The sequence below is a fragment of the Zonotrichia leucophrys genome, chromosome 2 (assembly GCF_028769735.1).
Source record: "Zonotrichia leucophrys gambelii isolate GWCS_2022_RI chromosome 2, RI_Zleu_2.0, whole genome shotgun sequence".
In the NCBI taxonomy this organism is placed as follows: domain Eukaryota; kingdom Metazoa; phylum Chordata; class Aves; order Passeriformes; family Passerellidae; genus Zonotrichia; species Zonotrichia leucophrys.
Window position 1 is genome coordinate 37366081 of NC_088171.1, and position 17385 is coordinate 37383465.

General features: G+C 37.0%; 1 protein-coding gene across 5 annotated transcripts in view; it reads right to left on the reverse strand.

Annotated features, from left to right (window-relative positions):
- SATB1 (SATB homeobox 1) overlaps window positions 1–17385 on the reverse strand; it is a 92037-nt gene that overhangs the window by 46738 nt on the left and 27914 nt on the right. The gene's annotated exons all lie outside the window — the stretch shown is intronic.

Genomic DNA, 17385 nt, shown 5'->3' on the forward strand with positions numbered 1-17385 from the left:
ACATTGCCTTTACAAATGCAAGCAGTGACCCAAGTTACCCATGTCCAGTTCCTCTGTGCCACTTATCACAGAGTCGACACCAAAAAAATCACAGGATAAAACTTTATCTGAATGACCTATGAATACAATAAAATATGGGATTTATAGTAGAATAAAATATGTATCTAACAACCCAAGATGAACCCTTGTTTTTCCTGAAACAGGGTATTTTAAGGGATTTGCAAAAACAGGCTTATGAAAAGCTTATTGTCATGTCTAATTCTGTAACTGAGTATTAGCTGTAAAATAGACCAAAGGAAGATCAAGATGATTTTTTCTCAAAGGTTCTCGAGATATCAGATAGCTACAGTGAGAAATTTACCTTCTGCTCAGTTTTGACCAATTTTAAAATAGTGGAATTTACAATGCATAAAACTTTCAGTTCCAGTACATTCTTTTACAAATCAGTTAAGACTAAGCCTTGCAAAATGAGATAATGTTCCAACTTGAAAATTATACTCAGTATATGATGTATGAACAACAAAATTAGCAAATATACTTTCAACAGACTGAACTTTGCCACCCTTTAAATTTCTGTGTGGAAAGTAGTTACTTTTGGCTTAACTACAAGAATTGTCCAGCGTATCAAAACAGCAATGACAGTCAAGAAGACAAAGCCTTGATTATTACATTTTTTCACTACTTAGCATGTAACATTTAGACATATTTGTGCTGTCTGAAGAATCATTTAGAGCATCAACCCTTTGTTACACCAACTACAATAGCCACTGGAAGGAAGAGCCTGGAGTAGAAATGCAAAAAATGTTAACTTTAGGTTCTTCTTTTAAAAGCCTAATTCAATTTCTGACTAAAAGTACCATCCTTACTGATCTCAGTGAAGTTCATTATAACCATTTTCTAAGGCACTGCTCAGTGGCAAGCTGTTCGTGGAGGCTCAGAACTGCTAGAGTAAGGCAGCATTATTTATGCCAAATGTGGATATCCCCTACTCACCAGGCACATATTTTAATGTTTCTCCAAATCACCAAAATTCTTGCCATTTCTTGATACTAATCTGTTATTTCTGAAACTAGCTAGAAGTCTCTTGTCAATGGTATAAAAGAAGAGTGAAATTTTAATAGTCTAGCCTGAACAACCTGAACCAAGCTCAGCTGATCCCAATTGCAGTTTCCAGTATAAGAGCAGTATACCTAAGGTTTAATATGTAAAAAATTATCTTTTAAGCTCTTTTATAGATTGAACCATCTTAAACATGGGCACATGATATATAAGGTGTGATTCTAAAAGTCCTGTGGATCTGAGCTGGCAAATTATATGACTGCGCAGACCACTGCAGAAACTGCAGATCTCCATGCGCAAAATGGGGAACTGCACCTGTCAGAGGCCATCATCCCACACCAGCTCATGTGTATTTTGCAGATGTCATTTACACTTCAAGGTGGGTTTCTCTTATTTTACTTTGCCCCTTTCAGATTTGTTCTCCTGCCCAACTAACTTAAAGTATGAAAATACGTATATTAATTTCAGTAAATTACCTATTATTGAAGATGTTTGTCTAAGATTTCCTAGTGCTCCCTCCCATGTAATTTTACAAAAACAATACACAAATGATATGGCAGTTTGCAACACATCCCCTGCTTCTTCAGGAATAAATTTAATGCAGTTACTTTACAACCAAATAGGGGACTGGTCTGTTTAAGGAACACTGCTGGGAGTTTTAGTTTCTCTGACACAATGTGAATTTCAAGTTTTGATGGCTAACACTGTGATGGCACTCCTGCTCTTCAAAGTGGATGAAAAAAAAAAAAAAGACAGACATTATAAACACATTTAAAAATGAAAATTATCCTGCATTTTCTTTGAGAACACTTCATGCAAACATTCAAGTGATATTACCTACGCTAAGAATCCTCATCAGGAGGAATCAATGATTTATTTACTAATTCACTGAAGGCAAAATTTTACAAGCCAGATAAAATATTATTACCTTGTTAACTCAGAAAATATCTTGACAACACTGAATTTCATTGTTTCTATTCTTTATTTATTGTCATTAAACGTGCAGTCACATCAGTGCAGAGAGATGCACTTGGCTATAGAAATTTCCTGTTGCTATAGAATTCTTGTACATTTTAATACCAATCTACATTTAATACCAATCTGCCAACTCTCTGGTATGCTTACAGCCTAAAACTTAAGATTAACCCCATGAGCTAGTGGTCTTTAGAGATTCACTATCTAGACTGAAGGCATATTGATGCTTTTCATATTACCTGGATCATTACCAACGAGGAGTTCCCCATGTCTCAAATTATCAATAATCAAAATCAAAATTATTGTATTTGAAGCACATCATATCGTGGTACTACTGCACATATCCTCCTTATCTGTGAGGCACAGAGGCAGATGCCCTCCCCATACAAGGATGACGAGTATAAATACATCATACGAATATTCAAATGCATCACATGCATCATTCATAATCAGATTTCTTTCTCATATGTTGCAAAGAAAATGGAGAGAATGCAAAAACCGGTCATGCACACGCAATCTTATCTCCTTGTAGTTTATCCACAAAAGTAAGTTGTGAGCCTTCAAGATCTCAAATTTCCCTCTTTTCCCTCTCCCACATCTCCCTCCCCCCAACCACATCACTTGCAGTCATGTTCTGAGAATCGGGAGATCTCATCTGAAATGGTGCCACCTTCACAGAAATCCCACTATTCTGGAATGATACCATCTGCTGCAGCCCAAGTGCTCTTTTTTTAGCCAAATAAGTTAATTATAATTAGGCATCCAACAACTGTGTGAAGGTAGGGGTAGAATTTGTTCTGAGGTTCAGCTGAGGTTCACCCAGCGTAGATTGAACCAAATCCCATTTTCTCTGGAAGATTAAATACCAGAGATTAAATACCAGACACCATCTTTTTCTCAAAGAAGTTGGGGAACTCCCTGGGGAAATATCATAAATCTCAAGCAGGAATCGTTTCATATGCCCATCAAACGAAACCCAATAAAATGGTAGCATCAGACACCTTTTGTTTTGTGCCAGAATCTAACGCAAGGTGCATCCTGCAAGATACGGGAAGGACCTGAGCCTTTCATGCTGGCTCATTGCTGCAGCCACTGCTGCAGGTGCTTCAAGGGAGGCATTTCTGAGTCATTGCCTCTAACACTGCTCTTCAACCAGGTGAAGTGTTGCTCGATCGTCACTAAAAGTATACTGTTGTCCTTTTTGCAAAACAACAAAAACAATGTTAATCAGGTTAATTCAATCATCTAAACCAAAACTGTTCATGCTTTTCTGCCAAATCAACCAACCACAGCAAAATCTGTTATCAGTGATTGCTCAGCTTCCAGTCAAAAAAGCTTTTAACCCCCACAGTCCCAAAACTTCCACTAAATAATCTTAAAATTATTTTTATATGGGCAGAATAAGGTTGTTTTCATGCCTCATGAAGGGGTACTTGGGCTGCAGTATTTACACAGAGCAAATACATGCTAACAGACTTAGGAGAGAATAACAGACACAGCAGCTTCCTAGAACAACTCAGCTGAATTAGATATCAGGGATCCCTTTGCAATTTAAACATTTTTCTCAAAAGAAGCACTGTAACCAAAACTTATTTAGGCCTTCCAGGTTGTTTAACTAGGAAAAAAAAAATCTGAGCTTTTTAGCAACTCATTCATTGGTGTTTAAAGCTTCAAGCCTGCTCAGTGGAAGGGGCAAGGGCTGCAACAACTTATTTACACAATTATCTAAATACGATTAAACAGCTGATGGACAAATATTAAACTGGAAAATGTATAGTCATTTCAGCTTAATGTAATCCCCTTTCTGTAAACACCCAAGATGATTTTTTTTCAACCAGAACAGTCCTGACATCTCATAAGCCTAAGGGTGAATAGCAAGAGATTGTTTTTGATAGTTATAAATATTCAAAAGACATGCAGACCATCTGCTTTCATAATACAGGTAAAGCAAGACTGAAATGGTGACTGCTGTATAAAAATGGTTCTTTTAACAAAGTCTTCCTCTCCTCGAAAACTATAAAGACAGATGTCAAAAACTGTTTACACAGGGTAATCAGGAGCGTGCAAAATGTAATATTCCTTTTACACACAGTGCTTGCTAAAGAGATTTTTTTTTTCTTTTTCTTCCCATCTGTGTGTTGCAACACATTTCTACAAGTTAAAAACATTTTTTCAAACAGAGATCTCATGAATACCCAAAAACATGCTATCTGGTTTCTGAATGCTAATTAATTTCAACTAAGGAATCTGATTTTTTTTTTTTTTCTGTAGAAAGGAATGCATGCTTTTGAAATGGAGTATTTCAACAATGACAGACACTGAAAACAGAACACCCCACAAGTTTAATTTTGCACTAGTTTGACACTGGCTATTTTCACAACTGTTTTACATTCAAACCCGCATCTGCTAAATCTGGCTATAAGACAGGCAGCAACTATCCTCTCACTTTTCAAATGAGATTATATTTACATTTTACTATTTATCAAGTTTTTCAGTATAAAGCCTTGTAACAACATAATGGTTTTGTAAAGTGGTAAGTAGAAGATACCTCATCTTACAAGCAGAGTATGAACAGTGCTGCCCATAAACCCTACAGTCAATTTTCAGAGCTGAAACACTAATCTTGACAGTACCCTTTTAATGTATTATATTAATGGTACAGAGGCGTTAAGCACCTTTTTTATAATTCTCAATAAAATGAACATTTACTGAACAATCTGTCAAACCACTGGCTCCATTTTTTAAAGCCAAACTTTTAAGACTTTATTCTATTTCTCTCCTATAAATCCTCTGCTTTACATCCCTAGACACCAGCAGGGAGGCATGTTCCAATGCTGTAAACTTAACATGCCTTTTTTAAAAAAAAGTAAAAGAGAAAAGCTATGAGCTTTTGTCTCTAGACTTAGCTTGAATAGTGATAAAGTTGCAGAACAGAACTTAAAGATTTGGGGGCAGATGGAGGGGGGGATCTTTTCATAAAGGACAGAGGAACTTTGTTTCCTCTATTCTAGCCACTATCAGTGGCTTTTGTTTGCGTGGAAATAGCAAGCATCAGCTCTAACAGAAGCTGAACTCTTATGAGTGCTTATTTCTCAGGAGGCTCCACGTTAACCTTTTTTCAAATGAGAAGGGAACATTCAAGCCCCAACCAGATAGCACGAGATTATCCCCAAATCAAAAGATTTTAGCCTGCCTAAGCCTATGCCAGCCCACGTACTGCAAAGACCCAACCAGGGCAAAATGTCGTTCCTAGTGTTCTGGTATGGCAGAGAAATATCATCTGCCATTCTGAATAAAAGTAGACCAAATATATCTAGTCACTAGCTGTTTTTCGGGCAAGAAGTCCTGACATGGACAGTTTAACTGCGTACAAAGACTTATGTTAAATTCCTCGGTCCATTATATTGAACTATAGCAAATAATGCAATGGAATTTGTTGTCATATGCCCTATAAACATGTAGGATCAGAGAAAAACCCACAGATGGACAGAGAAGAAAAAATCTTTTGTTTGTGCCTTTGGCATTGCACTTGGATGGCTATCTGACCTCCATACTGTTGCCAGGGTCAGGAGAATAAGGATCTGCATGGCAAATGTTGGCCATATAAGATAAATTGAATAAAAGGCAGATTTACAGTGATGGCATCAGCTTTTCTTCCAATACATTAGTATGCCTTTCCTCCTTTCTCCTATCCTTGAAAAACTGAAATTATCTCCTCCTCCTTTTCTCTCTTATGTTGTCTTTAAGTATTTTAAATGTATGTATTAATGTAAACATAGAGCTACATTGGTGTAATGAGGGAAGATATAAAACTAAAAGAACCCAAATTATATATACATATATACACATATATTTATATATGGATAGAAATATACCCACACATGGGAAGATTTTGAAAATCAGAAATGAGGATTCAGCATCTGAAGGAACTGATCCTTGCACTATTTTTACCATTCTGTAATGTAAATTCCCAGTTGCTGCATGACAGAGCAGCATTCTCCCAATGTTTTCTGAGCATCTCCCACTGATGGATATAAATAAAGCTCAAATAAAAAGCTGCTTCCCAAGATACTACTCTTATATCTACAAAGGTTAAAAGCTTAAAAGAGAGAAAGATAGGTAGGTGGGAAATGTTAATTCAGATTTGAAGAACTTCATAACTGCGTTACAAGCTTCATGGCACAGTGCCTTAGACTAAAAAAAAAAAAAAAAAAGAAAGAAAATGAAGTCACAACCTCAACCTATAAAAGATAAGGAGACATAACGCATTTTTGTCTTCATTGTCAGATGTCCAACACAAATCTTTTTAAGAATCCCAATTTTACTGCACACGATTTATAAATGGCAGATACTTAGTAGTAAAAGTCCTGGCTAAACCCTTCCTAAAAACAACTTGGATAAAATACAGAATGCAAAATAACCAGTATTTAATAAGTTAATTCTTGATTTACTTCACAGAATGAAAATGAAATTGAGGGGTGAGTTATTACACCCTAAGATTTTGATTATGCAAGTGCCTTTGCCAGCAAAGCTCTGAAATTTGAGAGTTCCATGAGTAAGAAACGTGCTATCCATTTCAGCCAGGAATCATTTAAAAGAGCTGTTATGAAATTAAGAGATTGCTTTATACTTCTCTTTCAGCTTGAGCTGGGGATGCATGTTTTCAGGAGCTCTCCCCACAGGTACCCACCACAACACTATCTTGGGGTACAGACAGAATTTCTGCTGGATGAAGACAAACTCAGAAGCCATGCTCCAAACCGGGCTGGACTTTAAGTCCAGAAAACCACGGTAAGATACATCCCTCCTTACCAGTTCTGTGTGGTGACAGCCTCAGCCTCTCTCCAGAAGGCGGCTGTTCCTAAACTAGGCTATGTACCACATGAAGCCTGGGCACCTGCAGTCACCTCTTCTTGGGATGCAATGAATGGATACTAGGGGAAACTAGAAACCAAGAGGACAATCTGAATAATCTAAGATACAAACCAGAATTTCTTGTATGAGAATAAAGAGGTAGGTGGGTCTTGGAGATCTCACAGACTGGTTTGGTGAAAATATGAGACACCTTCAGCATTCCTCTCTGGTGGATTGCTTTTCTTTCCAACCACTCTGTCCCAGCCAGGTCAGAGTGCTTCTGCCTTGTTTCCTATCTGGGATGCTGTCCTAATGAACATGCTTTCAAATACTAACCTAATGCAAATGCTTTGTGTGATGCAAGACATTTTAGACCTATTAATGCATTAAAGTCAGCTTTGTGTACACTAAAATTTACTACAAACCTGCAGCATATACATACTCCTGATAGAGATGTTGATAATTGCATTATCTTTACCCAGCCACAATGGATGTTTTCATTTTAGTTTTTGCCTAATATTACCCACCATGTTAAGGAAGACTTCCTTTCTGGGAAATAGGACATGATTTTCAGCAAGTCTCTTCTCAGATTCCACTGTTCTGCTAAGCAAAGCATCAGATGTCTGGCATGAAGTTGAGCCCTAAGGCACAATGTCCAGACAAGAAGTCATCAGACTCAGTAGCACTAACAGTTGTCTTGTTGAATTTCTTTTGGTGTTAAGGATAAGCCTTTCCTTTAATCTCTTTTCCATTTTCTACATAAGTTTCTGCAGATTTTTAAAATTAAGAGGCCATTTTGAGCATCCATTTTGGGATCTACATAAAATGAGACTCTAAAACTTCATCCAGCAATTTCCAAATTCAGCCAAGTTACCAGTGGCTAAGCTAGAGAAATCATCAAGTATTTACCTGAAGACTTCTCGTGCTGGATCTTTCATCATATCCATTGTAATCTCTTTCTGTAACCTCTAAATGTACCTTCCATATATCTTTTTTCTTTCTCTTTTTTTAAATGTATGACTAGCTTTTTGAACTTCATTGATTTCTGCTCCTACTGACAGCATTTCTCATGCCTCTGATTGCTTGCTTAAATACCCCTCTAGTGCCAAACGTAACAACCCTTATCTATCCTTTGTTTAAATGGTTAAGTCTCAGTTTTAGTGTTTCATGTCACATGCCTCTTTATGAACTACATGCACATCTGATTGTTCTTAATCATATAGACCCAAATTCTATGAGGAATGTGCTGCTAAAAGCACGCAAACACACTTCTTTCTGTACTAAGAAAAACAAAAAAATTTGTCAGGAGAAAAGTAATTTATAGAATGAAATTTGCTATGGATTCTTAACTTTTGCTACGTAAAATTGTAAAGGTGACATTGTAAGCAGCTGTGTTAGCCGAGGTATTAGTTTTGCCTCTGTGTTGCTATCTTTCACTAGCAAGAGTTTGTGAAAAGTGTAAACGCTCTGAAGAATTCATAAAAAGATCCAAGATTCAATGAAGGTTTCTCAAAAGAGAAATGTTCCAGCTAGCTTTCCATGAGGAATATGTATGTGCACTTTAGGGTTCTATTTACTAAATTTTTGTTGAGTAGTCATTGCATTAACATTAAAATATATAAATTAAAAATAAAAAAAACAATTAGCAGAATTAGACTTAGCACACAAAGACCCTCCTTACAAGTAATGCAGATTAAGGAATACACATTTAGGAGCTCAGGGATGTGCGAGCTGGCACATATATCTTGGTGGAATTTTATTGTGATATATAGATAAATACACACACAACCCTTAAAATTCTAAGGAAGTCCCAAAATACGGATTCAAATACAAACACTCTAGGTAAACTTAACTTCTGACTGAAATCTTCTCTCTGGCTCTAGAAAAGCCATTGATACCAATGTCCTCTGCATGTGTCTCAGTTTTTCAACACCACAAAAGCCATCCTTCTCCCTGACAGTTTACTGTATATTATCAAATCCCTTGGAACAGAGGCACAGCCAGGCATACTTTTCCCTCTTCTGGTGCAAGCTTATAGAGGAACAGCAGTTCTCAGTGTAGGAAATCTTAGTACTTAAAAAAACAAAATAAAAATAAGTGAGGCAAGTGTGTATGAGGAGAACATTTCAACTTTTTCTACCTCTGGGGAACAGAACTTCCCCTTTTGAGCAGTTTAGTGCACGGCTTCAAGTGAGCCACATCTGAGGCTGCTACTGTCCTGAAAAACCTGTCCTCTGATCACTGCTGCAAGGCACCAGTGGAATCTGATACCATTTGTGCTGCTCTTAAGGAAGTGTCCAAGCAAAGAGAGACAAAGCTCACCCTTGCCTTAGGGTTCTCCTTCATGGTTCGGTTCTTGGATATAAAAAGGAAGAACTTAATCACTAATTAAAAAAGAAAAAAAGTGGTGATGGTGGGGAAGCAAGCTTTCAGAGTTTTGCTCAGTCTGAGAAACTCATCTCTCTTCTTCTAAGTTATGATTATAGTGAAGGCATGCAATGAGTCCGGTCTGACAAGGTAAGAGTTGCATGTCTCTGAGCACTGCCTCTCAACAAGTGGGTCCTGTTTGCTTTTGCTCCTGACAGGTAAAAATTATTATCAATGCAAGTAATTTTTCCCTGGCTCATCCTTATGCCTACACCCTTGCGTCCCCTAACACAGATGTACCTCAGCTTCAAATCTGCTGACAGTGACGCTACAGCACCTACAGAATTTGCTCAGCTTTTGGGTAGGTTTTATAACCACGCTGATCCCTGTGCCTCCCACCACTGCTAGTAATAACTGAACCAGTCAGAGAAGGTCTCTGCAAACCAGTCACAGCAGTGATTAAGATGTAGACATACATATCTCCTCGCCCTTTAAATAGAAGGCTTAATTGGCGATGTGGATCGCAGCTTTCTAATGGACAGAAATTAAACTCCATTTAATTCCTGAGCAGACACTTCCAATGCACAAGGTTTACCACACATTTGGAGTGGGGAGGGAGGGGGGAAGGAAGGAGCCACATGCACAACTCTCTCTACCTCTGACAATCACTGAGGAAAAGCAACATGAGGACCAGAATGGCATAAGTGTGGCAGGTGTGAATTGACCTGCACTGGCAAAGCTGCGAGCTGGGAAACTTGCAAATCACATGATTGTGCAATACTTGGCTCCAGTCAGTGCTATCGTGTTCTTTATTAAAAAAAAAAATCTTAAAGACATGTACATCAAGTTAAGGGATTAACTGTCAAGTGACATTACTGAAAATAGAGACAATATATTTCTTTATTGTTAATGAAATTCAGTTAAAAGTGAAGGAAGTGATAAAGAATGTACTGTTTTGTAATGTATTTTACATAAGAACGTAATATAGAAAGGGAAGTGCAATTAAATCTTAATGTGGACTTTTTTATTTTTAGTTTATCATCTGGTTTACATTTTGAGCCCCTTTGCAGCAGTAAATTATGCTGGCATTTCTTAGGGAATAACTGCCATGTTAATTTAGTTTAATAAAATAACTGACAGAAAAGGGGGAAAAGAAGCAAGAAAAGACAGTATCCCCCCCCACCCCTTATCTTTAGCTAAGTATTCAAATGCTTTCTATATGAATTGTCCGTGGTCCAACTCCAGTACCATGTAATAATACAATACATTACAACACAGTACAATACAATCTTGGGTTTCTGTAGCGCCCTTCATGCAAGCATCCCAGGGTGCTTTACAATCATTATGAGTTAAAATTAAAACTGAAGCACATACAATTCCTAATAGAATCATTTTAAAAATGCTAAACAGAACAAATAACTTTTAAGTCTAGATTTAAAAGTCCCAACAGCCAAGCTTTCCTTACTTCAATTGGCAATGAGTTCCAAAGCTAGGGAGCAAAGCGACTAAAGGCTCTCTCATGTTATGTTAAAGGATCTCTCATGTTGTTTATACTTGTGCAGTACTCCACAGCCAAAAATTTGCCAATAATAAGAAAAAAAAATATTTATTTGCAATCTTGTTTTAAAGAACACTGGAGAAGTGCTTTGTTAACTCTTTAATAAAATTATGGAAAAAAGAAATTAATCAAGGTTAGCATTTGGCTGTGACTGTGTTAAGAGGTATGCAAGAAACATGAACGAATGTCAATGAATACAAAATTCTAAAGAAGTGCATTACTTGACTGCCTCTTAACCCACTAAATGTACCCAGAAAAAAAAAAAACAAAAAACAAAAAACCCCATGGTTATGTGTATGTGTGTATTTACAAAAAGAAGAACATCACTACAAATATTTAAAATGCAAGTTATTCTATATACCATTCTCAGGAACACTGAGTGAAAACAGAAGTCAAGTAGGGCTCAGTTCTACAACGCGTGCATGCTTTAGGAGGAAAACGTATCAGAAGAAAATGATCTGTGTTCCTTTTTCACCCTGTAACTTGTCTAAAACTTGAAGTCCATGTGATGCAGATAATCATTCACATGACACAGTTCTCAAAATTGCCAAGATACAATCAAAAATGGTTGGTACTCAAAGTGGGACACAGAGTCCCAAAAAAGCAATAATTTTGTACTTTTAACAAGAGAGCCTGGTAGAGGACAGGTGCTTATAACTCCTGACTTTAGGAGTCTAAAAACAAAATTTAAAAAATCAAACAACAACAAAAAAACTCCCTCAACACTAGCACCATTCTTCTCTTGGACTCCTCCACTTTCCAGAAGCAGAAGATCACATTACAGCACAGATACCAAGGGAGATGCTGACATCTTATAGATGCCACTGAAGTCAGACACTGCATTTGTTTGAAGAACAAAACATATTTTCGCCCTCCTCTCACAATAGTTTCAGGCCTCATAACTGTTTTGGAAAGTGACTTTACATCCTTGTTATACTTAGTTCTAATAAAGAGGCAGAAAAAAACGATGTATTTTCACCTTTAATAGGGTGCTACACAGATAAAACAGTTGCAGATAGACTGGTGTAGCTTTAACACTGAGAGTGTTTAGGTGCATCTAAAGAACATAAATCAATGATCAAATGATCAATTGCGATTCAAAGGTTGAATATCCTCTGAATGTCCTCACACAGCTCTACCCAAATACCTATTACATACATCTTGCTCATCCCATCAGCAATAGGCTCTGCAGTGCCCTTTCTATCTGCACGACTAAAAATTCTAGGCACAAATTTTAATAGTTAATTGAAAATGTTTTAAAAATCCAGATACCATGTCAGCTTGAAGAGACATCACAGTGAATGCTCTTGAGCAACTGGAGGGGTGGGTTGAAAAGCCCTGCTTGCCAAAAGCTGAGCCCAGGCCCTCAAGGATTTACTTCCCCGAAATAATTAATGGCATCTTTAAAATCTAAAGTACAGTAACTTCTAAAGCAGAAAAAAGAGCTGCATTCCTTACTCAGGTTATTAATTATTGGGGGAAGGGAGGAAGACAGAAGAGACTTACAAGCAACAAAGAAATCCAAGGACTTGATTTCAGGTCTAGGCAGGTAAAATTGAAAGGGGAGGGGGCAAAAAACACCTTTGGTTTAGTAAAGCAGGAATCAAAAACTGCTCATAAAATGTATATATTTTGGCAACTCTTAATAGCTCATTCCTTGATTATCTATAGGTACAGAAATTTTAATTTTAGCAAACACAACTTTTCTTGTAGGATTTTGGAAGGGTAGATCAGAACAGCGGTGGAAATGTGAGAGGATTTCTATTGAGCTGCCTATTTGCTATTATGGCCAAGTGCCTTCACATCAGGTGAATTGAGAAACACTGATGTTCCAAGAAAGCTTTCTGTCTGTTGTCTCTGCCAGATCATATAAAGTCTGAACAAAACAGCATGCAAACTCAGGGCAGGGTATCTGAACAGAAAGGAAAGCATATGATCTATACCATGCCCATGTCAGGTGAAGAGAATCATTCACTACAGGTGAAAGCTTGTTAAAAATGCAGTAAGATAGTTATATTTGTCACAAGTGCAAAGCTATGCAGACTTGGGTATCGTACCAGCACTTGTACTCTGTATGCATACGTTTCATGCAATGCAAGCATACATCCCTCTGACTGAAATAACGCTATTCCCTCATCAGCAAGAGCAAAATTATGTAAATGACATTACAGGCGGGGGAAGGGGGGAACACACAAATATCTTCCAAAATTTTTTAAATAGTCCGTAAATTACTATGTCCCCAAGTATCACAGTCTCTGGATATATTTTTTTTTAAATACCGCATGTCCCCTACAAAATAGTGAACAAAAAGCCATTGAGATTTGAGATTGTACTCTGTAACAGGCCTGGAATTTCTCATCTATAATGTACTGACTCCTGGTTGTCCTGAGAGTCAGACTAGATACAAACAGTCTCAAAAGATGAGCAAAAGGGAGGGGGAAAAAATCCCCAACCAAATACCTTCACATTTCAGGATACTACAGGATAAGAAAAATAATACCTTGCTTCAGAAGCGCTTTTGCAGTGCTTTGTTAGTGCCTGTTTGTGAATACTAACAACAATCATTTAGAATATCTTTTTGTAGAAAAAAATCAGGCAAGATAATACCAGTAGAAAAGTCAATGTCATTTGATCACTGCCATATTTTTAAAGCAATGCCCAGATACTAATGAATCTCTACAATCTCATCATTTGGTAGGTGACTCATTATCATCTTTTCATGGAAAAGGTTACAGGAACTGAAGATAAGGGACACATCTAAATGTTCAAAACACACGGTGAGTTTGTTCTAGAATTATCAAAAGGATTTCCTGTCCTTTTCTTAGACCAATACCCCATGTTGCTCTCCTCTTCCTCATAAAAGTTGATCGAACTATATATATCATACTTATATGTAAATACACAGAGAAACAGAGAAATATGTAGTAATTCAATAGGAGCAAAAGAGGAAAAAACCCTTATTAATATCTGAATAAATACAGAATAAATATATAATTCAATAATATTTCATAGTTATTAACTGTGGAAGTAAGAAGAAACTTCTGCACTAAAAAATAAAACAGAGCAAAACAGTGAAAGTGAAGTATGAAAATGCTAAGACTAAGGCAAGACATTGAAGGACAAACATTAAGCAAGTAAATGCAACAGAACTGCCTGCCTGCCTGATCACTTTAGAGCAGCTCCCAGAAGGCTAAAGTAGAGTAAGAGCTTCTGTGCAAGGGTTTGGAAATAAGAATTGATGGTAGAACAATTTCTTTACAACCCTTTGGAGACTGAAGAGCCAAAACAGGAGGGAAATGAGATCTAGGCCACTCGCGAGATAGACCAATTTAATGGAATGCACAAGACGGCCCAAAATTGAGCCCTAGATTAAATTCCAAGTTACCTTCCCCATCAAAAGAGGTCTGGAGAGGAAACAGAAATGAAGCAAGCTGTGTGTATCAAATGCAAAAAGTCTTTCAGTCGGCATCTGCACATGCTGCCAGTCTATAGCAATAAAATCTGCAAACCTGATGTAAAGCATGAAAACATGCACTTTAGTGCATAATTCAGAACAGGCTTGGGTTTTCCGTGCAAAATTTGAAATGTCCTTTTACCTTGACTGCTAGATATCAAAAATTTGAGGCTAAATGTCTGAACGGCTGTTTGCAATTCCACAGCAATTCAGAGGCACGCGCTTGCTCCTGGCCGTCCTAAGTGCTCCAAGTCATGTTCACAGGGATTCCCTGTGATGTGGGCTCATACAATGAGCAATAAAACTGACCTTCAGGGGTGGCACACAGCCACAGAGAGAGAATTACAGCAGCTTCAAAAAGGACCATGTATTCAGCTCTCCCAATGAGAGCAAGAGTCACTGGTATTTTACCAAGAAAGGCATGAAGAGTTCATACCTTTACACCTCAAGGTTTTAGTGGGATGAGAAAATAAACGGCTAAAAAATAAAATAGACCAAACTCTCTAGCAAATAATATTGTTAAGTTTTCAAGACTCTATAATTGAAACAGACTGGTTCTCAAAGTTTTGTTCATGTATTTTCAAGTTATTAAGTATGTCTGCACTACAAAATAGTTGGCTTGGTTTTAGTTTTTTTTCAATATATAGAATGCCAGTATTCTGAACAAATATGAGCAAATTTTTAAACAGACAAAATTCAAGATTGCTTCAGAAAATACAGTAAACTCTAAGTGAAAATGGGGCTTCAGAGATGCTATGCATTGAGCACAGCGGCTTAATTACTTTAAAGCAAGTCCTTCCATACCTACACAAAACAGAGTATTGCTAATGACAGTGACAGAAAACGATAACTACTCTCGTTTCCACTTTGAGTCATTTTTCTGTGGTTAATAAATTATATCCATAACAGGGTTAATAAGTTATGGTACGGTGTCACTGCATTAGTTTGCATTTATGATGAAGCACTTCATATGGCATTACCTATACCCATGAAAGAACAGAACAGGAGAGAGCCCTTCTCTGCTCTCAGAAGGATTTCCTATGCTGGCACTTTGATGGATCCCCTAAATAAAAGCTGTCTCCTGACCTCTGCCTTGCTCTTACTTCTCACCTCTGCTGCAGGAGCACGCCATGGCAGGGCAATTCAAAAACTTTAATACCTTGAATAAAACACTGGCACTCTTAAATCAGTGCCCTTTCCATAGGAATGATATACAAGGAGTTAGAGGTAAGGCAAAACCGGGAAGTATTCTGATCAATTTACTCATGTGAAAAGGACACTGTCAGATCAATTCATCTTCCCTCAAGCTCCCAGAGGAAAACAGGAAGACTCAGACTGACTGATGGGCTCTTGATCAACTACTGTAAAAGCTTGTTTTTCCTAAAGTTAAGAATAAATAAATGTATAAGCTTAATATGATTTGATTTTTAAAGAAAAAAGAAAAGCAGAAGCTATTTAAATTCTTGCAACCCAACTATGGCAGCACTGGTGAAGATAGAGATGGCAACAGTAATAAGCACGCTTTTAGCAACTGGAAGAAGCTCATGGCTTTAAGTATATTCTTTTACAAATAAAGAAATACAAACCAGTAAACAAACTGTCCCAAATCAGAGTTCTGTAGTGTGGAGTTTTAGTCATCTTAAGCATTAACTTGAAGAGCTGCTATTAAGAAAGATGGGGTTTTTTGTCCATTAAAGTTATTACATAAAAATTCAGTATAGTTTGAAAGAAATTTTTTTAGAAGAATGTAATTATTGATTTGTCTCCTGTACCAGGATACTTTCTATAGTAAAGTATTCCTTTTAAAAGCTTTTTCTGGCTTTATATATACATATATACAGAAACTCCTTTGTGAAACACAGTGTTCAAATAGAAATGAGATATTCCACCTCAATAGAAATTATTTGCTTTCTATCAGAATCAAGTAAAAAGTAGCACTATTAGATTAAAATGGAGAAAAATCCCAAGTTATCTGCAGCCTCCATAAGCCAGCAGTGCAAAAGCTCGCATGCTTTTACAGTAGGTACATACAAGATAACTTCATAGACATATTACTGGAATGGCTTGCAACCAGTGAAGATAATTTTGATTATTTCCACTTCAAAACTTCCTATATTGGAGCCACATCACTGAAAACAATCTAACCGTAGGGGGAAAAAAAAGTGATGGGAAACAAGTCTGCTAATCTCTTCATGAAAACCAGACAGAGGAGGAGAGTAGTCTCCTGTAGATTAACTGAAGTCTTTCAGAGACAAAGACTCCAGTATTCTAAGCAAGAGAAATAAAATCCCCATAAAAATACCTTGACTTAATTTGTCTTTCTCCCTCCCTGCCACAACTAGCATCATTTATTTGTATACTGAATTTGTCTCCACTGTGCCACAATGAAATACATTTTAAAATTTAAAAGGTAAAAAAAATACCATGTTTCCACCACAGCATCATTGGACACCACACTGCATAGAAAAATGAGTTGTGCCTTTGCAGTAATTTGACAAGAGAAGAACAAAAAGAATGGCAAAAATAGAACAATACGACTAACGCTTGAAGAATGCATCGGTTCAATATTTAGCAACGCATAAATTGAGGTCTCATTTTTGTTTAGGTATATTTTGATTATAACTAATAAATGACTGATTTTCCTTTGGTTCTTCGCAACAACAACATATCACCCAAAGAGCTTTATTCTTTATTCCATTCTCATATAGCATGCCAAAGACTGTCTCAGTTTATGAATTAGCATTTAAAACTACTGTAGGTTATCTAACAAGCATTCAGATTCAATAATACTTTTGACAGCAGTAAGTAAAGAGCCTTTTAACATCTTGAACACATGTGCTTGAAAAAAGTAGTTGCATCAAAGCAGTTCAAAGACTGCAGACAAAAACCAGTTAAAATCCAGTTTGCTATGAGATGATTTTAGTGTGGTGTAAACAACCTTTCACGACTTCCCATGGGAAATGTTGTAAGACTATGTTCAAAATGAATCAGGCATATTTATAAAGATCATGAAGTGGTCAAATGCATTTGCATTTTTGGCAGATCCACTCCACGGGTACTACTTGCTACAGTCTGTAGAAATCTCAAATCTCACATCAGCCTTGCCTATAGTGCTTTA